The following is a 22,665-nucleotide window of genomic DNA, read 5'->3' as shown; positions in this document are numbered from 1 at the left end:
TCACCTTCCCATAACTTGCCTCCTGCCATTCTTTTCTCTTGTCACCTTCCCATAACTTGCCTCCTTCCACCCACAACATGAAACCCTTTTTCTTTAGTCTAAGATGGTACATAATCCTAAATTCTAACCACCCTCGTAGGTCACTCATCTCTGGGTACTCGCGTGTGTAAGCACAACACATGTGTTAATGATATAGGAGTTAAAAAGAAATTATTTAGGCAGATAGTGAGGTCTCCTTTTAATAAAAAGCAGACCCCAAATCATTTTTTCTAACAAAGAGCAGCCTGTAAAATCAAGCTGCAGACATACACAAGCAAGCTGGAAGTTTGCATGGGTAAAGGCTAGCAGTTGTGCCAGTAGGAAAAGGCTACCTATGACAAGGCATAATCAAAATGGCAGCTCCATCTTCCCTTCTCTTTGCCAGCCACCTGTACAGTAAGAAGCAGACAAGATGGCGCTGGCCAAGTGGAAAGTTCATTTGCATAATAAGATTAGGGTGGTGCAACCAGCCTTCCCTGGCCCCACCCCTCACTATGTAAACGTCACACCTGGTAGAACCAATCTGTGGGCCCTATGTAAATCAGACACTGCCTCCTCATGCTTGCCTATAAAATCTGCTGTGGTCTGCTGCAGGCTGGCTTTTCCCTTTCAGACACCTCACTTCAGATAGCTGCTGTCCTCTCTTCTTTCTTCTGCCTATTAAACTTTTTGCTCCTTAACCCACCCACATGGGTCCATGTTCTTAATCTTCTTGGTGCAAGATGATGAACCTCAGGTATTTACCCCAGACAAGGATGCCACTTCACTAATAAACTATTGTTTGTTTTGCTCTTGTTAATCTGTTTTTGGACAGTCTGATTTATAGAGCCCCAGCTGAAGAATCTAAGATGGATAGAGAAAACGATTTTTTCCTCACCTACATCTGTAATTACATTAGTTTGAGGGTAAATTTGAAGCAACAATGATCACTACTTGGTAATCTCCTTTACCAATCCTCTGTAATTTGGTTAATTATAAAGCAAAGTTATAGCCAATTCTCATGATGCGGGCTTCTTTTTATAGCATTATGTCTAATATATCTGATTCATGTCTATTGTTTTAGTAATAACATGCCAACCTCATGGAAACCAAAAAGTATCTCAGACAGCTCTCAATGAATTTAGAAAGCTTATTTTGCCAAGGTTAAGGATGCACACCTGAGAGGCAGGTCTGTGCCTTTCTCCAAAGATGGGTTTGAGGGCTTCAATATTTAAAGGTGAAAGGGTGGGTATTTGGGAAAGAGAAAGAAATTTTCAAAAGGTGTGGGTAGACAAATGGTTGCATTCTTTTGAATCTTTGATCAGCCTTTCACTAAATACACAATTAACATGTCGGTGGTGTGGAGCAATAGACACTTATGCTGTCATCTAGCTCACTGAATCAGCATTTTTACATCAGAGGAAACAATCAGATATGTGTTTGTCTCAAGTGATCAGAGGGATGACTTAGAGTTCTGTCCTTTGTCCTGCACCTGTGAAGATAAGCTGTCTATTTCACTATCAGAGTAAAATTCAACAGAACCGTTGTAGGGTAAAGATTTTGAAGTCCACAAGGAATTTCCTAGTGGGCAAATTGTAAGGGAGATATATACTTTGTATTTTTGTAGTTATCTTATTTAGGAATAAAATGGGAGGTAGTTTTGCCTGATGCAGTTCCCAGCTTGACTCTTCCGTTTGGCTTTGTGATTTGGGGGTCCCGTATTTTCCTTTCACACTCACAATAAAATTTTAATACCCTCAAAATCTGCAGGACCAAACTGACACATAAAGCTTCTTGAGAAGAAACTAGAGGTTAAATGGGTCTGAAGGGCTCTTTCCGTTCTAGGAGAAGGATCATGATACTATGATAAGGTCACTAATATCAGCATCATTTATTTATTTAACAAATAATATTGAGTACCTGTGGTGGATTTATATCATGTCAACTTAGCTAAGGTGTAACCACAGTTTTCAGACTTCCCTTCACTGCATAGCTCCAAGTTAGTATGGGCCACAAATGACATTTGCAAAAACTGAGAAGTAGAAGGGAAACAGCAGCCTTAAAAAATAAAATAAATAGTTGAAAGATCTGCGCAGGTCTACTAGGCACCACTGCAACTCATGTACATTGCGCCCATCTGCTGGCTTGCCTTGAAGATGTAGGAGCCAAACGGAAATGACCTCTTTGCACTTTGAAGTTTCATTGAAAATCAACTGACAAAAGGCAAAGCAATAGCAGAGAAGGCTTGCACAATTTTATTTTAACATGAATAGCACAGGTGATTCTCAGGAGAATGATTACCCAATAACCCAATGAGGTACAGAAGCTTACATCCTTTTTCATAGGGGAGAGGGAAGATAGGGAATGTGGACAATGCTTTTCAGAGGCAGCAAATGATTCTTAGGGAGAAGAAATGGACAGAAATTAACTTGTAAATGATTCTCTTTGGAATTCGAATGAGCCAGAAAAGCAGGCATTCTCTTGTGAAAAATCCATCCTAGTTGCATTCCTCAGTCTTCTTTTCTGAGAGAGACAGGGGGACTTCAGGGAGAGGAAGAAGGCAATCTTGTTCATTTTTGAAATAAGATTTCATGGTGAAATAAGAAAATTCCAGAGAATCCCTTCTTGTGCTTGGGCAGGAAGCGGGGTTGGCGGAAGAAGACAATATTAGAGGGACCTTGATTCTGAGGCAGCTTCTAAGGCCTCTCAGCATGTCAAAGTGCCAATCTTTGCAGTTTTATTTTCCAAGCCCCAATAATAGCATAGGGCAGATCCCACTCCTAGTTTTTCTGCTCCTATCGGACACCCCCTCAACTCTCTGACAAGCTTCTTCAACCCCCTGATCAGGTGAATATTTAGTTCCACGACAAAGGGCTCAAACTTCGATTGAAAGTCACCCCTTCAGCATTGAAACTGGAGGTTTGGAAAGACTGACATAGTTCTAATTCACCCATTGGAGTTCCAGCTCATTCTCATGGGTTCCAATTTCTCCTTGCTCTTCACTACTTTGCCTTCATCTTTTCTTCACAGGTGGCTGCCTTCCTGATTCAGATTTCAGAATCAGGTTCAAAGACAATAGATTCTGTTAGACCAACCATTTAAGCAACTTCCAAAATTACATAAGGCCAATTGGAATTTTTTCTTATAAAAGGCAAACCAAAACCAAAACCACATTTTTCTCTCTACTCTCACTCTTAATACAGAAGGCCTCTGTGACCAAATGCATGGGTTTTTTTCCCCTCAACACACCAAGCAATTCGTTAGCAGACACCAGTTGGGTGTCCTATAACTCAATTCAATTCTGACACTATGTGATCCCACAGGTTAAGAGTCAGATCCCACAGGTTAAGAGTCAGATCCCACAGGTTAAGAGTCAGATCCCACAGGTTAAGAGTCAGATCCCACAGATTAAAAGTTCAATCCCACAAAACTGCCCCCCTACCTTAAGATGCCAATTGCAAGCCCCAGGTTGTGACCTGTAATCCTGATCAATGGCTATACCAACTGGGATTCCCGCAGTCTGCCTCCTTGTGTTCCATAATTTGCTAAGACAGCTCACAGAATTGAGTGAAAGACTTTACTTACATTTACTGGTTTGTTTTAAAGGATATACAGGATATGGATGAACAGCTAGATTTAAGAGATGGATACAAGTCTGGGGTAGGGGATGTCACAGTTTTCATTTTTCTCTGGGTTTGCCACCCTCTCAGCACCTCCACATGTTCAATAACCAGGAAGCTCATTAAATCTCGTCGTTCAAGAGTTTTTATAGACTATAATCTCCAGCAACTTCCATCAGGTCAATGGATGGGGTTGACAGTTCCAACCCTTTAATTCTTTAATCCCTTGGTCTTTCTGATAACTGGCAGCATCTTGAGGCTATCCAGGGGCCCTATCCTAAATTGAGATATTAGGATAAATACAGGTCTGATCAAAGGGGGTCCATGAATAACAAAAGACACTAATTACCCAGGAAATTCCAATGGTTTTAGGAGCTAGGTGACAGTAACTAGGTGCACAGATCAAATGTATTTCATTCTTAAGGGCTCTGTTTTGTCAGACTGAACCTTGACTCATACAATGCCCACCATGTACCTAGCACTGATCATATGGATATAAAATAAAATTAATTTTATATTCTGATCGTACAGATATAAAAATTAAGCCAATCTAGTGAAGAAGTCTGTGTTAGTTTGTTAGGGCTGCCATAATAAAATACCACAAACTGCGTGGCTTAAACAACAGAAATTTATTTTCTCACAGCTCTGGAGGCTGGAAGTCCAAGCTCGAGGTATCAACGTGTTTAGCTTCTCCTGGGACCTCTTTCTTTGGCTTGCAGATGCTTGTATTCTTTCTGTGCCCTCACACAGCCTTTTCTCTGTGTGCGTGCATTCCTGGTGCCTTTTCCTCTTTTTATAAGGACAGTAGTCCTATTGGATTAGGGACTCACATTTTCTACAGCAGATACACGTGTCGGCAACAACTTAAGCATACGCTGAGAATGACCCTGTGGTCTAAGAAGAATGTGTGTTCAGAGTTCTGAATCCCTGGCCTTTCCCTTAGAACACAGGCTGTCCAGCGGATTGAGGCCCTCTGTTTTGGGTTAAATAGTGATTGCTAGATGGATGGTACTGTGTGAAAATACTATATAAACTGCATGCTTTTTACAAATGGTAGCACTCCTCCTGTTCAGCTCGCTGCCACTGGACTGTCCCTGTAAGCAAGTTCCCCCAAAGAATGCTGTGTCTTATTCATTGTCTCCAAGTCTCTTCTTCAGCCTCTCAGACACAGTGCCATCTCTATTGGAGTAAATAGGGGTTCAGGATGACACCTTTATGACCTCATTTAATCTTTATTACCTCTTTAAGGAACCTATCTCCAATATAGTCACATCTGAGGGTTAGGGCTTCAACATATGAGTTTGAGCCGGATACAATTATTTCCATGACAAAGGCAAGTAAATAGGAAAGTATAATTGCACCTGAAATATGCTAGATGCAATTATAAAATGTCATGGAAATCCATACAAAAGAAATATAACACAGTTCTGGAAATGTAAATTCAGAGATCGAGTGATTATATAATGTATTATTCAAATAGGGACACTTGTAAGAGTGAAAAGGTGTATTAAAAAGAATTTAAAGGCACTAATTATTTTTAAGCAGGCATAATCTAGAACTTTCCCAGGAAAAGTAGGAGATGTATGCACCCTGTTCAAAGAAGACCTAATGGAAGAAATATCATCTAAACTGAGACCTAAAGGAGGAAGGGAAGTTGAGACAAAGGTGAGAAAGAAGGAAGTGTACTCCAGGTGACCAGGCAGAAAGAACATAGTTGGCAGAAAACAATAAGCTGGAGAAACAGTGTGCCATGTTTGGAGAACTGCAAGAGATTTCACATAGCTGAAATTATGGGGGCAGAAGGTATCAGGCAAGAAGCAAGGTTAAGCAGGATTTAGACGATAACAGAATTCCTTAAAGAGTTTGGACTTGGTCTGTAGCAGGTGTGGGCCATTAGAGTTTCAGTCATGGAAGCAGCATTGTTTGATTCACATTTTTGAAAGATCTCTCAGATTCGATCAAGACAGCAGACTCCATCAATTCCTGACTCTTACCAAATACCTCTCTTCCCCCAGGGACAAAGAGCATTATCTAAAAGGCCAAATAAATAACAGCCATGGGAAACAATAAGGAATTCAGAAATGGAAGATTTGCATAAAAATAGAAATTAAACAGTATCAGATAGACAAAGAAGCCACAGGCCAATGTATGAACAAGAGAGAAAAAGAGGTAAGAGAGAACCAAGGGTGCCCCAACCTTATGCGGAAGAGATACAGGGCAAACATCAGTGCAGAACACCACACCGAGGAACTCTATTTAGAGCAGCTGAACAGGTCGACCTCTACTCCTAACCTCCTCACTCCCAGATCTGAGGGGACTAAAGAGTCAACTTCCAAGGGCTCTCATTAAAGATGGGCAATTTGAGTGTCAATAATGATAACTACAATAGATTGAAGTGCATCACAAAAGCTTCAGTCTATAATGATACTTTGATAACACAAATTAGCTGCCACAAAAGGATACTAATAAATTGTTTTAAAACTGTTAATAAAGGGAAAGATTCAAGCATTTATCTTGCTTTTTCTATATGAACTGTACCAAAGGGTAAACAATACTAGATGGGATGTTTCCCTTTATAGAAATACTTCAGCTAATAAATGAGGAAGGAATAATTTAATTAGTACATAACCATTTTGCAACTATAAATGAGGTAATGCAGTAGGTATTGATCAGCAATAGCTGCTAAAACCACGAAAGAAAACCCAATAGACATTATGTGCCTCTGAATAGGAGAACATAATATTACCTATGAATTAATTTTGCTAAAAGAAAAAGTTAAACCTGAATCTAATTAAACATCTAATCAAATCTTCAGACCAATTACTAATGTGCAGGAAATTTAGATTGATACAGGTTACAGTCAGAAAATCAACAAGACAAATGACCTATTTTTCTTAACAAACAAATTACAAAAATAAAAAAGAAATGGAGAAAGACTATAGATTAGAAGAGTAATCAGAGACATGCCTATCAATCACAATGTGTGGACCTTATTCATACCTTGATTTAAAAAAATCAACTGTACACCAAAATTGCGATATTTATGTCACAATTGCACACCTAAATACTGACTCAATATACCATGACTGAATACTTTGAGTTTGGAATAAATGGGGAGAGGAGGCAGTTGCATACATAAATCCAAAGCTCTTGACAGACATCTGAACTGGGGAAATATATGTAGAAGTCAGAATCAACTATGAATTCTTGCTGAACACACATGAGCTGATGAGCTACAAAGCTGTGTTTGAAGCTGGGGTTATCAACATCTGCACTACTGAGGTTTGGGGCCAGCCAATTCTGCTTTGCGTATTGTAAAATGTTTAGGTATATCCATAGCCTCCACCAACTAGATGCCAGTAGCATTCCCACATGCAGTTGTCACAACCAAAAATGTCTACAGATATTACCCAAAGTCCCCTGGAGGATAGTGGGTGCAAAAGTGACCCCAGTTGAGAACCAGTGGTATGGAGTAAAAAGAGAAGAAGGCAGAGAATGAAGCCTCAAGGAATCATACAGATCCGTCATTCATTTACAATTCCATGACTAACTGTGACCATCTTTCCAGACCCCAGTATTCTCATCTACAAAATGGACGTGATATAATCTAATTCACAAAACAGGTGTGGCAATTATTTAATATTGAAAACCCTTCTTAAAGTGAGAGCATATTCAAAGTGCCTGCCTTTGTAAGTGTCCATTACTATTGGCCTCTTATCTCTTCCCTTCTCCCTCAAAGCTTAGTCCAGTTTAGCTCCACCAAACTCCAGAACAACCTTTATCCTCTTATTTCTCTCTTAGGAAACCTGGATCTTTGACTTTGTAGCTACAATGCAGAAGCAATCCTGCTTCTGTGAAGCTGCTTGACGATTCCCACGTGTCACCCACTTCCCAACCCTCCACATGAAGGTACTTTCCATAAGTTAACTAGCAAAGCAATCTCAAAAGCAAAGACAAGATGTTGTTCTTCCTGGAATTCAGTACCAGAGCCCACTCTTACACCTTCCCGAGAGCTTTCTCAATATGATTAAGAAACACGTCCTCACTGGAACTTCTTGGATGAAAAAGTAGACAAGAATGTATATTCTCAGTGAATTGAAAAGGTTTTGCCAGGGGAAAGTTACTCTGCTGTAACAGAGGTTCCTTTTCTTACTTGGGTTTTGAGAAAGGGGCCTGAAGTTTGTGCTTGACCTCTGTTTACCCAACATGATTTCCTTTCAGGAGTTATAATTCCCTTATTAAGAGCTTTACTGAGATATAGTTCTTACACAATACAATTCAGTCATTTGAAGTGTGCAGTGCAAGGACTCATAGTATATTCACCATTGTGTACACCATTACTGTAGCTAATTTTAGAACATTTTCATCACCGTAAAAGAAAACCTGTTTAGCCATCATCTTCCTACCTCTTTATCCCCCCAATCCAAAGTAACCATAGATCCACTTTCTGTGCCTATAGATTTGCCTATTCTAGATATTTCTTATAAATGGAATCATAATATGTGGTCTTTTGTGTCTGGCTTCTTTCACTTATGAAAATGTGAAAAGCATAAAGTCTTCGAGGCTCTTCTCTGTTGTAGTATGTATCAGAATTTCATTCCCTTCTATGGTCAAATAATATTCCATTATATGGATATATCACATTTTGTTTATCCTCAGCCAACAACTAGTAAGAAAATGAGGATCTCAGTCATACAAGTTCAAGAAAATGAATTCTGCCAATAACCTGAGAGAGCCGGGAAACAGATTTCCCTAGCTGAGCCCCCAGATGAAAATGCAGCCAGCAGACACTTTGATTGCAACCATGAGTCACTGAGCAGAGAACCCAACTAAAGTATGCTAGATTTCTGATAATAAATTAATATTATTGCAAGCCACTATGTTAGTGGTTATTTTCTATCCAGCATGAAAAACTAATACAACTAATACAATGGCAAATGTCATTGTGTGTGTGTGTGTGTGTGTGTACGTGTGTGCATGCGTAGCTTTGTGTGCATGCATAATTTGTGCCTAAGAGAATTCAGTGGCTTTGAAACACAGGCAGGACCTAACACATATTCTCGCTGTTGTTCTATATGCCTTTTGTGTACCTATCATTGACTTATGTTTTATATCTAAATAGCTCTTTTACTATCCATCTTTCACACACATCTTCTACAATTAAATAAATTGTTAAGATTCTCATCTTGATGATAATGCAGTAACCTACACAAGAGATTTCTTGTTAATTTGTTTTGTCCTGAGAGGTAGAGTTCTAAACCCTTAAACCTTGCAAATGCTTTTCTGTTTTGAGTCCCAAGTTGCACTTATAAACAGAATGAGCGGTAGAAGAAATCAGAGATTAGATACAAAGAGATTTAAAGTTCCTAGGGGAGTGGTAAACCTAAAAGAAAATCTGCAGTTTGTCTGTGTAACCCACAGACCATTTAAATGTGGGCGTTATTGTTTAGTTAGCACCGTATTATGTAAGGGCCTAAAACAATTTTATTCTAGTGATTTCAGAGTACAGTGTGGTATATATCTGTGTCATCAGATTGCAGTCAGAATAACATACAATGCAAGATAAACTCCGATCACTTTTTTCATTGTGGTGTTAGCCCCGAAGCTCCCCCATTTTACCCAAAGACAGATGGACAACAAATGGTGCTCTGTTATTTGTACAGAACTCAAACTGAATGGGATTTATCAGGATTTTATAACTAATCTCTCTTCTTAAGGGCTCTGGCTGTTAGCTTTGACTAAGAGAATGGAAACCAGATGTTTAGATACCAGAGGCAGAGTTCCTAGGTTAAAAACAAAGTTTAAAATTGCCTTTTATTTTTATGTATTTGCATATGTCATTCTAAGTATGAACATTTCTCACTGATATTAGTGGATTTGAATTATGGATTAATCTAAATAGCCAACCACTCCCCAAATAAAACCAAACTGTGTTAACTACACCTTTAGCAATAAGTATATCTGTCCTTGTTATTACAGAAAATAAAGCCAGTACTGAAATTTGTAAATAATACTAATAAAAAACATATTCACGAAGTAGAACACTTTTATTTAAAAATTCCAGTAAAATGCATTCCCTCCTGGCATGGAACATCCTGCTCATAAAAACACTTGCAAAGCCTCCAGCTGTTCCTGATTATTTCCCCCATCAGCTCCACACTATCATCTTAAAAAGGCACAATAGGACTTTCCCAAATAATCACAATGCATGATGAAATTACTTCTCCAGATCTAAGAACTCCAGCAAAGAATTTGTAGGGGATTACGATCTCATTTTCAAAATGTGTCTTTTTCAGATGTAGCTACAACCACCCTACAGTTAGAGCAATAATTTTTTTCTTGTCACACTTCAGGGGGTCTCCAGTTATGTTAACAACTGTCATAAAACTCTAAAAGAAAAAAAATTAATGTATACTTGCTCTCATAAACAAAAGACTAAAATGTATTATATTATCCTTAGGAGTAGAAAGGAGAAAGAGCTCCTAAAATCAAAAATTGAATAATAAGATCATAATTGCAAAGAGTTGGCCAGTCTAGATTAGGGAAGTGACTCAATGTTCTACTTCATTTTCTGCTGCTATAACAGAATACCACAGATTGGGTAATTTATAAAGAACTAAAGATTATTTGGCTTATGGTTCTGGAGGCTGGGAAGTCCAAGAGCACTAGAATCTGGTGAGGGACATCCCATGGCAGAAGGCATCACGTAGGGTGTGAATCTGCAAGACAGAGACAAACAGAGCAAAACTGTTTCTATTATCAGGAGCTCACTCCCGAGGCAACAACAATAATCTATTCATGACGGCAGAGTACTCACTGACCTAATCACCTCTTAAAGACCCCACCTCTTAATACTGTTAGGATGGCAGTTAACTTTTTTACACATGAACTTCTGGGGGACACTTTCACATCATAGCACTCTCAAACCTAGCCAATCATAAAAATAGCTTGGAAAGAGGTTTAAAACTCATATTTTAAGGACCCTTAACATACCTTCTAAATTGGAACTCTTGAGAGTCACCATTCATAAAGCAGTTTCCACATATTTCAGACGCAGCTCAGCTGTCACCAGAGTTTGGGAACCACAAAATTGAGGGATGTTTAAATATTCCCAATGGTTTGTTAAAGTGTTAATTATCATGTAATACCTGATAATAATCTACTCAAACATTTAAAACACAGACTTTGGTCTGAATACTTGCATTTAACTTCTGACTCCCCAAAATCCCCAATGGAATGACCAGAGGAATTCAAAAATTGTGGAAAAATTGTACTAGCTCTGAAAATCGTAGAGGGAAACCAAACTATTATGAAAAAGTAAAGCAATTCCTGCAGAATATATTGTAAGCAAGAAAATTGAGAGAACTGCTGACCAAGTCACAATTCCCACACTGACTCCAAGTTGATAGCAGCAAGGCATTAGGACAAAGTAGGAGGTACTGGAGGGAAGTTACAAATCTGGAGCTGACAAGGATGGGATTACTCTGCATAATTTTTCCCCAGTTTACTATTGAATCATACAGCAAGCCAAGTAGAATAGGGGCAATGCTACAACTAGTCTCAAAAGAGAAAGGCTGTGACAGTCAGAGAACAGGCACATTATTCCAGCAAAAAAAGAGTGAATTTAATCTCTTTGGCTTAGGAATAAGACTTCTTGATGTTGCTGTCCACATCCCCACCCAGCCTTAATTTATATCCTATTCTTCAGAGGTCATCACCTTATAATTTTTCAATGTCAAACTACAATAGCGTTAACTCTTCCTTCCTTTTCCTTTTAAATGTCTTTCTTTCTTTTTTCTTCCTTCCTTCCTTTTTTACTTTCTTTCTTCCCCTGTTTCTTTACTTCTTCTCTTCCCTCCTCTTTATTCCTGCTTTATTTTTTATTTTGTCCCAAACTGTATCTATTTAAAAGAAGTCACATAAATCTCCAAATATGGACAAACCTAGAGTGTCCTCCAACATTCTATTTACCCAGTCACTCCTTCATTTCCTATCCCATCCATGTGTTATTTGCAAGAAGCAAAGAGAAAATTCTAAAGAGAGTCAATAGTTAGAAGGCAGTCAATCTAAGAAGGCAGACAAAATATTTCCTAAGAATGGCTTTATTAATAAAAGCTAGGAAAAAGCTATAGAAAATATTCAATGTGTACTTTCAAGAAGATTCAAGAGAACATTTTGTGTATGAAGTAAAAGCAAGAAGTCATTAAAAAGGTAGGACCTGAGAGCAGAAAAAGTTGCTTTGAGATGAAAAATATGACCATGAAATTTCTAATGTAATGGAATTTGTGAATACAAGAGGAGATTCTGTAGAATTGGAATCAATGGATTAGAAAAATAAGCTAAATAACTTCTTCCAGAACTTCTAAAAAATGTAAAAAAATGCTGCCAAAGGGTAAAAATTTAGAGGAAATATCCAGGAGATCTAAAATAAGTTTTATAAGAAGTCTAGAAGGACACAGGAGCAGATAACCGAATACCACATGCTTTCATGTATGAGTGGAAGCTGATTGAGGGGACTACATGGGCACATGAGAAGGAACAACACACACTGGGTACCTATGGATGTGGGGCAGAGAGCATCAGGAAGAATAGCTAATGGATGCTGGGCTTAATTTCTAGGTGATGGGATGATCTGTGCAGTAAACCACCATGGCACACATTTACCTATGTAACAAACCTGCATATCCTGCACATGTACCCTTGGACTTAAAATAAAAGTTGAAAAAGATAGATGTCTAGAGACAAAGAACTTGGCAGATAGAGCAGCAAAAATTAAAAAAAAAAAAAAGAGGAAGAAGCAATAGAAAACTTAGCAGAGCTGAAGAAAGTCATTTGACTACAAGTGTAGAGGACGTGTTTAATGTCAGGTGAAATTAATTAAAGCAGACTTAAGCCTGATATATTGTGATGAAATATTTCATTCCAGCACTAAAAACAAAACCCTACAAGCATCAACACAGGGATGCCAGCAGGGAAGGGCGAGGACAAGTGACTTACAAAAGAAATCCTCAAGTTGGCATCAAGTTTTTCACAATACTAAATTCCAAAGGATCATGGAGCGTTGCCTTCAGAGTCTAAGAAAATCGGTTTAAGAACCAGGAATTCCATACCTAATTGAGCTGACATATATACAAAAGAAAAGAAAAGACACATGCCTGTAATCCCAGAACTTTGGGAGGCTGAGGCGGGCGGATCATCTAAGGTCGGGAGTTCGAGACCAGGCTGACCAACATGGTGAAACCCCATCTCTACTAGAAATACAAAAATTAGCTGGGCGCAGTGGCACATGCCTGTAATCCCAGCTACTCTGGAGGCTGAGGCAAGAGAATCGCTAGAACCTGGGAGGCAGAGGTTGCGTTGAGCCAAGATCATGCCATTGCACTCCAGCCTAGGCAACAAGAGTGAAACTCCATCTCAAAAAAAAAAGAAAAAGAAAAGACAAAAAATAATAACTACGTCCCCTTCCAAAACATTACAAAAGAAGGGAACAGCTGACAGAGACAAAAGCAGTATCAGAAATTTAAGAAGGGGGAAGACAGTAGTATAATAACAGGTAGTGTTTACCCAGTGGTTACTATGGGCAAAGCACTGTTCCAAATACTTTAGTAACCCACTCAAACCTCACAATAACCCTATGAAATAAACTCTGTTGCTATACCCATTGCAGAGCACAATACAGTTTTAGAGAAATCAAGGAACTTGTTCACAGTTATAGGGCTAGCAAAATGGTGCAGCCAGGAGTTAAGCCCAGAGAGTCTGAATACCACATCTGAGTGCTGAACCACTAGGCTACCCAGCTCCTCGAAAGGAAAATGAAAGGAGAGCAAAAATAGAAAATGCGAAGGAGGAAGCTCCAAAATAATTATTAAAAATGAATCAATGACAAAAGTGTTGAAATACATACCTCTTATGAAAACATGACTCTCCAAGCCTTAAAAAAAGAAGAAAATCCTGCCATTTGCAACAACCTGGGTGAGCCTGGAGGACATTACGCTAAGTGAAATAAGCCAGGCACAGAAAAACAAATGCTGCATGATCTCACACGTGTGAAGTCCAAAAAAGTCAAACCTAGAGAAACAGAGAGTGGAAGGGTGGTTACCAGGGGCTGGGAGATGGGGAGAAAGGAAAGATATTTGTTAAAAAGTATAATCTTTCAATTATAACATTAATAACTTCTGAAGATCTAATGTAGATTATGGTGACTATGGTTCATAATAATGTATTATTAGCTTGAAATTTGCCAAGAGAGTAGATTTTAAGTGTTCCCACCCACAAGAAAGGTGGGTTGATATGTTAATTAACTTAATTTCGAGAATCATTTCACAATGCATATGTATATCAAATCATCACCTTAAGTATATGCAGTTTTTATTTGTAAATCATACCTCAATAAAGCTGGAAAAAAATTCTTAAAAAAAAAGAAATATATGACTCTTCAGCAGTGTAAAGAACTTAAATCACAGAAAGGTTAGAAATAAAGAGACAAGTAAATATATGCCAGGGAAATGCACATTTAAAAACATATGTGTCAATCTCAGAAAAGGTAAAATTCAAATTAAACATAAACAGGACAGAGAGAACTATTTTCTGTTCATAAAAAGGACAATCCAGAATGAATTTGTAAAAGATAAAAACTTTGTATGTGCTATGTACCATGGCACTTAAAAAAACACAGCAAAATCCAATGAAACAATAAAAACTTACATGGTAATCGTGGCAAAAAGCATTTAATGTTTTCTCAGTCTTTGGCCAATCAAGACAAAAGTTCAGTATATAAAACAATTGACCATTACAAATCGTCCCTCGGTATCCAAATGGGATGAGTTTCAGGACCATCTTGGATACTAAAATTCATGTATGCTCAAGTTCCTTATATAAAATGGTGCAGTATTTGAATGTAACCTATGCATATCCTTCCACATTCTTTAAATCATCTCTATATTACTTACAATACCTAATACGACGTAAATGCTATGTAAATTGTTATTATACTATATTTTCTACATGAATTTTTTTTTAATTTTCATCTGCAGTTGATTGAATCCAGTGATGCAAAACCCATGAATACAGAGGTCTAATTGTATATTTAGTGTGTTAATTTTATGGATATGAAAGTGATAATATAACAATATAGAGATACATGTAAAACAGGGTCACGATTAAGGACATTGGCTGCAGAGCTGTATAACCTGAATTTCAGACTTATTTCCCCCACTTAACTAGCTCTGTCCTTAGGCAATACACTTACCATCTTGCTACCTCAGTTTCCTTCTATCCTCCCTTATAAAATGGATGGTATCATTGTTACGATGATTAAATAAGTTTATACATATAGTAATAAAATTAGTGCCCAGCCCAAAATAAATAATTAATATGAGCTGCTATAATAATAACTGATGATGTACATACATATATATGGAATTTTGAGTTTTACCAACAGAGAATATTCTTTCTTTCCAAATATCTTAGGGATATTTTACAAAAAAGTAATATAATATGCCACAGGAAATCACAATAAATTATTTAATGTGGAAATTATATGGACCACATATTTAAGTACACTAAAACTCTAATAGTAATAGTAAACAAAAAATCATACTACAAAGAAATTTTAAAACACCCTCCTAAGAAAATTTTGAATAACAAAAGAAATCAAAACTGCACTTTACATTATCTAGATAATTCTAGATTGTATTCTAGATTCTAGAATATAACCAATTAAGTGTCTATATATCAAACCTAGGTGATTATAGTAATACAATAAGAGTTTTGCCATACCACAAGAGAGATAACATCTTCATAACTTTAGAACAAGAATTTTTAAACAAGAAATAAAACACACCTCTTCAAAGAAAAAAAGTGATCCACCGGACAACATTTAAATTATAAAACTATGTTAATCAAGGACACCATTGAGAGAGTGAAAAAACAGCTACCATAGAGGAAGAAGATACTCATAATGTACACGTGTAACAAAGACTTCAGATCCAGAAAAAAGAACACTTAAAAATCAATAGGAGAATACAAAAGAAAAATAGACAAAAAACTTCAACAGTTACTTCACAAAGGAGGTATCTAAATGGCCGATAAACAATGAAAAATACTAACTGCATGTCGTCAGAAAAATGCAAATTAAAACTTCAATGTGAGACCATTGCATACCCACCAGAATGGCTAAAATTAAAAAGAGCAATCAATACTTAATTTTGTCAAGGATATGGAGTAACCAAGTATCCCATACATTGCTGGTAGAAATGAAATCAGTACAACCAACTTGGAAAACTGTTCGGAGTGTCTATTAATGTTGAAAATACATATTCTAAGTATATCCCCACTGGACATGCATCCATATGTTCACCAAAAGACATCTACTAGAAAGTTCATAGCAGCAATATTTATAATACTCTATAACTAGAAATGACCCATCAACAGTAGAATGGATGAACAAATGGTGATGTATTCACAGAATAAAATAATATATAGCAATAAGAATGAATACATTATAATTATACATAACAACATGGCAGAAGCTCACAAATAATAGTGAGCCAAAGAAGCCAGATGCAAAGACTGAAAACTATGATTTCATTTATACAAAGAACAAAAAAGGCAAAATTAATCTATGCTACTTAAAGTTAAGATACTAGTTACCTTTGGGAGGATTGTGACTAGAAAGAAGGGCTCTGGGAAGCTAGTATATTCTACTTCTCGATCTAGGTACAGATTACACAGGTTTATTCAGTAGGTGATGGTTGTATGAGTGTGTTCAGTTTGTAAAATTTCATTGAGCTTTATGACTATGGTGTATGCACTTTTCTCTTTTTATATTAACTATCTTTCAATAAAATGTTTTAAAAATCTATGGGAACAGATTTAAAAGTATACTAATAGGAAAATACAGAGCACTTTGTGCTTAAAAGAATATCACTCAAGAAGTCATAAAAAGTAATACAAAATGAAACTAAGTTTCTAAATGTAGAAGCAGAAAAGAGAAATTAATAGAGGTTAAGAACCACATTTAAATTAATGATAAAATATTAAAATGCAAAACTGATAAATAAATCCAAGCACCAGCTCTTTGAAAAGACCATAGGCAAACCTTAGGAAATGTTAAATGAAGAAAAAAAAGAGGTAAAACCTAAGTTTGAAAAATGATGAAGGGGATGGGATATTATCATAGACCAGAAATTCTCAACTTTAGCAACACTGACATTTGGGGCCAGATAATTCTTTGTTATAAGGGGCTATCCTGTTCATTGTAACAGTAGCCCTGGATTCTACCAACTAGATGGCAGTAACACATTCCCACTTCCATCTGTAAAATCTGAAAATATCTCCATACATTAACAAATGTCAGGAAAGGCAAAATCACCTCCAGTTGAGAAGTAGTGCAATGGTAAAGGAAGTAAAACTCTATACTATTAACTTTTTACATCTGAATAAAAAAGCAATGTTTGAGGAAATATACATTATAAAAATGGTGGAAATGTGGTAGAGAAGCTCAATAAAACAATAACCAAACAATTAAAATTTTTATTAAAGACATTACCCAAAAAAGGCAAATTCTGAATTTTCTATGTTGTTGCATTGATTTGTGTGTATATTCATGCCCTGCTGCCACACCCATTTAATCATTGTGACGGAGAATACCCTTCAGACTTCTAAGAACTAGGTCATTCATCTCCTACTTAGAATGTTATTGAGAGAAGTTACACAATAGAAATATAAATGAATACCCCATATAAGTAACAGAAATTGAAGAAATGTGATTTAATAATAATTATGATATATTAATTGTAATGATAAGATTTTATAAAAGTTGATGTATCAAAAATATTATTCCAATGTACATTCAATACAAAAGTACAATATTTGAATTCTTTTTTCATACTAAGTATTTGAAATTTGGTATATATGATATACTTACAGAACATCTCCATTCAGACTAGCTATATTCCAGTGCTCAGTTGCTATCTGTGTATTGGACAGTACACTTATAGAGTATATTTAAAGACGGAAATTTCCTAGATTCATTTTCTCATTTCCTGAAGACAGTAGAAATGTGATCTTTAAGAAGAATTAAAAAAACAAAGACAATTGGCATTTCAGAACTTAGAAACAAAATCTTCAAACAAAATGTTAGCAAAACAATTATCATTACCTTAAAATGATAATATGTCATTCATGATCAAGTATGGTCACTCTAAGAATGCAAGGCATAATTTATATTGGACCTATTAATATTATTTATCCTCTACTATGTAAGAGAGAAAATTGTATGAGCAGTTTAACGCCGGAAATTTATTTCGTTAATTAAATTTCATTTATATTCCTGATTTTATTTTATTTATTTTTATTTTTTTTCTGAGACAGAGTCTTGCTCTGTCACCCAGGCTGGAGTCCAGTGGTGTGATCTCAGCTCAAAACAACCTCCATCTCCTGGGTTCAAGTGATTCTCATGCCTCAGCCTCCCGAGTAACTGGGACTACAGGTGCATGCCACCATACCTGGCTAAATTTATATTTTTAGTAGAGATCATGTAGGCCAGGCTGGTCTCCAACTCCTGACCTCAAGTGATCCACCCGACTCAGCCTCCCAAAGTGAGATTACAGGTGTGAGCCACCGTGCCAGGTTATCCCCCTACACCATGCTTCTTATATGTTGTAGACCATATATTAGAATTCAAAAGCTGAATACAAAGGTAAAAGTAAAATGTCTTATTTTTAATAAAATTGAGAATGATATAAGAATAAGAAAACCCTAATTCTTAAAGATTCACTGCTTAAAAGTCAGGTCTCTCCAAATTAATTTATAAATATTTTATAAGTCCGATTAGTGTCAAAATTATTAAAAATATTACCTGTAAGAAATAAATAAAAAAATGGCCAACAGATTTTTGGAAATAAGGTGTGCTTTGACTTGCTAGATATTAAAATAAATAAGAAAAAAGTAATTAAAATAGAGAGGAACAAGTGTAGGAAGTATAGGCAGTTCAATGATGCAATGTAAGGTCCAGAAAGAACTCAGCTATTTATAGAAATGTAATATACAGAAATAGTTACTTTTCAATTCCAGTAAAGATAGATTCTTCAATACATGTTTGAAAGTTTAGCTACAGTGAATGTTTATTGGAGTACTATTCATTGGTGAAAAATAGGAATCAACTAAAATGTTTGTGATGGTTAATACTGAGTGTCAACTTGTTTGGACTGAAGGATGCAAAACATTGATACTGAGTGCGTCTGTAAGGGCGTTGCCAAAGGAGATTAACATTGGAGTCAGTGGGCTGGGAAAGGCAGATCCACCCTTAATCTGGGTGGGAACCATCTAATCAGCTGCAAGCACAGCCATAATATAAAGCAGGCAGAAAACCATGAAGAGGCTAGACTGGCCTAACCTCCCAGCCTACATCTTTCTCCCATGCTGGATATTTCCTGCCCTCAAACATCGGACTCCAAGTTCTTCAGCTTTGGGACTCTGACTGGCTCTCCTTGCTCCCTAACTTGTAGATGGCTTATTGTGGGACCTTGTGATTGTGTCAGTTAATACTCCTTAATAAACTTCTTTTTGTATATATACCTATCCTATTAGTTCTGTTCCTCTAGCGAACCCTAACAAATACAGATTTTGGAACCAGGAGTGGTTCTAGAGAAACAGAATACTTAGGAAGGAGTTCTTTCATTGGTTTGGGGGTTTCTGGAATTGTCTGCTTAATATTATTAGAGCCCAAAATGCTAAAGCCTCTGCTTCTAATAGTATGGAGAAAACTGATAGTTCTTGGCATGAACTGTTTGGAGAGTTAAGTAAGATAAATGCATTTAACACTCCTAATTCACTGCTCATGAGACGAAAGGAGTTTAGTAACTCTATACATAATACATTTGACCATATATAGAGAACCAAGGAACATAATGAAGTTGGTTGGTTGCTCCTAAGTTCACTGGACAAAGTGATGAAAGAAAATGATGAACTCAAGGATTCTAACTCCCAGCTACAGAAGCAGATACTTAGCTTCAAATCTACTAAGATTGCCCTGAGTGAGAAAGAGCTGTAGAGAAAGAGCTGAAATTGCAGAAAAACAGACACAAACTCTTATCATGCGAGGGACTGACATGCAATGAAAGATGCATGCACAGCCTCACCAGGTGTCTACTGCTAAAGTGAGCGCATTGATTGGAAAAGAATAGGACCTTGCAACTTGAAATGGGGATGTGCGGGAGGACCCTGATGAAGCTGGGGACACTGAGTTTGTAAACTCTGATGAAACTTTTTTGCCAGAAGGAATAGCTTCCCCATCCCCAGCAGTGGCAACATCCCCTCTCTAACCCATGCTGCCATCAGCCTTTCCACCTGTGTCTGAGGTGATAAAGCTTGTACTGTCTGAGGCAACAGTGATGGACTGCTTCAGCCAGTTGCCAGGCAGGATAATGTTGATTTCCCCAGGAACCACCCCCAAAACCCCTGTTTGCTTCTAGAATTATAACTAGACTAAAGTCTGGGCAGGCCCCTAGAGGTGAGGTTCAGAGTGTGACCCATGAGGAGGTGTGGGACACTTGAAAAGAACTGCTTGAGTTTTCCAATGTATACAGGCAGAAATCTGGAGAACAGGCATGAGACTGGATATTAAAGGTGTAGGATAATGGTGGAAGGAACACAGAGTTGGAGCAGACTAAATTTATTGATTTGGACCCACTAGGTAGGGATTCTGCATTTAATGTTGAAGCTCAGGGAGTTAAAAAAGGTTCTAATAATTTTTTTGCTTGGTTAGCTGAAATATGGATTCCAAGATGGCTCACTCTGAGTGAGCTGGAATTGCCTCATCTACCTTGGTTTAGTGTAGACGAAAGGATCCAAAGGCTTAGGGAGATTGGGATGGTGGAGTAGATAAGTCACTTTAGATCTACTCATCCCAGCTGGGAGGGTCCAGAAGATATACCCTTGACCAATGCTTTGGGAAACAAATTTGTGAGGGCAGCACCTGCCTCTTAGAAGAGCCCTGTAATTGCTCTTCTCTATATGTCAGATCTAACAGTGGAAACCACAGTCATTCAACTTCAATATTTAAATACAATGGGAATAATTGGATCCTGAGGTGCTAAGGGCCAAGTGGCAGCACTCAAACAACAAAGGCAAGGTGGGCTACTGTAATGGATGGCAGAGGCAAGGCAGCAATCAGAATAGTCTAACTTGTGTAGACCTCTGGCATTGGCTAATTAATCAAGGTGTTCCTAGAAGTGAAATCGATAGGAAGCCTACTGTATTCCTACTTAATTTATATAAGCAGAAAACTTCTAGATCAAATGGACAAAGACTAATGTGAATTATAAAAACAGAGAATCATGGCCCCTCAATCAATTTCCACACCTGAGCCAGTTCACAGACCCAGAAACACTTGAATGAAGGGGAAGCCAGGTCTCCTTGAGGAAGGACCCCACTACACTACTGACAATTTATGCTGTTAATCTTTCTCCATTCTTCCCCAAAGGGACCTCTAGTCTTTTACCATTGGGGAAAGGGAAATGATCAGACATTCTGGGGACTACTGGACACTGGCTCTGAGCTGATGTTAATTCCAGGGGACTGAAAAGGTCATTGTGGTCCTCCAGTTAAAGTAGTGGCTTATGGAGGTCAGGTAATTATTGGGGTTTTAGCTCAGGTCTGATTTACACTGGGTCCCTGGATTCATCCTGTGGTCATTTCCCCAGTGCCAGAATGCAGAATTGGCATAGACATACTTAGCAGCTGGCAGAACCCCCACATTGGCTCCCTGACTGGTAAGATGAGGAGTATTAAGTGGGACAGGCCAAATGGAAGCCATAGAGCTGCCTCAACCTAGAAAAATAGTAAATCAAAAACAATATCACATCCCTGGAGGGACTGCAGTGATTAGTGCCACCATCAAGAAGTTGAAAAATGCAGGGATGGTGATTCCCACCACATCCCCACTCAACTCTCCCATTTGGCCTGTGCAGAAGACAGATGGATCTTGGAGAATGACCATGGATTATCATAAGCTTAACCAAGTGGTGACTCCAATTGCAGTTGCTGTACCATATGTGGTTGCATTGCTTGAGTAAATTAACACATTTTCTTGTACATGGTATGCAGCCATCGACTTGGCAAATACCTTTTTCTCCTTTTCTGTTCGTAAGGCCCAAAGAAGCAATTTGCCTTCAGCAGGCAAGGACAGCAATATACCTTTACTGTCCCACCTTAGTGGTATATCAACTCTCTGGGTTTGTGTCATTATCCGATTTGGAGAGATTTTGATTGCTTTTTGCTTCCACAAGATATCACACTGGTCCATTACATTGATGACATTAGGCTGATTGGATCCATTGAGCAAAAGGTAGCAAACACACTGGACTTACTGGCAAGACATTTGTGTGCCAGAAAATGGGAAATAAATCTGACTAAAATTTAGGGACCCTCTACCTCAGTAAAATTTCTAGGGGTCCAGTGGTGTGGGATCTGTTGAGATATTCCTTCTAAAGTGAAGGATAAGTTGCTGCATTTGGCCCCACCTACAACCAAGAAAAAGACACAATGCCTAGGGGCCTATTTGGATTTTGGAGGCAACACATTCCTCATTTGGGTGCATTACTCCAGCCCATTTATAGAGTGACCCCAAAGCTGCCAGTTTTGAGTGGGCTCCAGAACAAGAGAAGGCTCTGCAACAGGTCCAGGCTGCTGTGGGAGCTCTCTGCTACTTGGGCCATATGACCCAGCAGATCCAATGGTGCCTGAGGTGTCAGTAACAGATAGGGATGCAGTTTGTAGCCTTTGGCAGGCACCCATAGGTGAATAACAGCAGAGGCCCTGCCATCTTCTGCAGATAACTACTGTCCTTTTGAGAGATAGCTCTTGGCCTGTTACTCGGCTTTGGTGGAAATGAACATTTGACTATGGGTCATCCAGTCACCATACAACTTGAACTGCCTATCATGAACTGGGTGCTTTCTGACCCATCTAGCCATAAACTGGGTCATGCAAAGCAGCATTCCATCATCAAATGGAAGTGGTATAT

At 37.8% G+C, this 22,665-nt stretch overlaps 1 long non-coding RNA gene across 1 annotated transcript in view; it reads right to left on the bottom strand.

Annotated features, from left to right (window-relative positions):
* Window positions 1–9,666: 9,666 nt before the first annotated feature.
* Window positions 9,667–22,665, bottom strand: part of LOC116482215 (uncharacterized) — a 59,645-nt gene continuing 46,646 nt past the window's right edge. The window contains exons 2-4 of the long non-coding RNA XR_009209672.1: window positions 17,566–17,705; window positions 13,543–13,706; window positions 9,667–10,357 (exon numbers count right to left, since the gene is read on the bottom strand). This is a non-coding gene — a long non-coding RNA (uncharacterized LOC116482215). The remainder of the gene's footprint in view (window positions 10,358–13,542; window positions 13,707–17,565; window positions 17,706–22,665) is intronic.

This window comes from Hylobates moloch, unplaced genomic scaffold (genome assembly GCF_009828535.3).
Source record: "Hylobates moloch isolate HMO894 unplaced genomic scaffold, HMol_V3 SCAFFOLD_14, whole genome shotgun sequence".
Classification (NCBI taxonomy): Eukaryota; Metazoa; Chordata; class Mammalia; order Primates; family Hylobatidae; genus Hylobates; species Hylobates moloch.
This window is presented reverse-complemented; position numbering and strand designations above follow the sequence as displayed.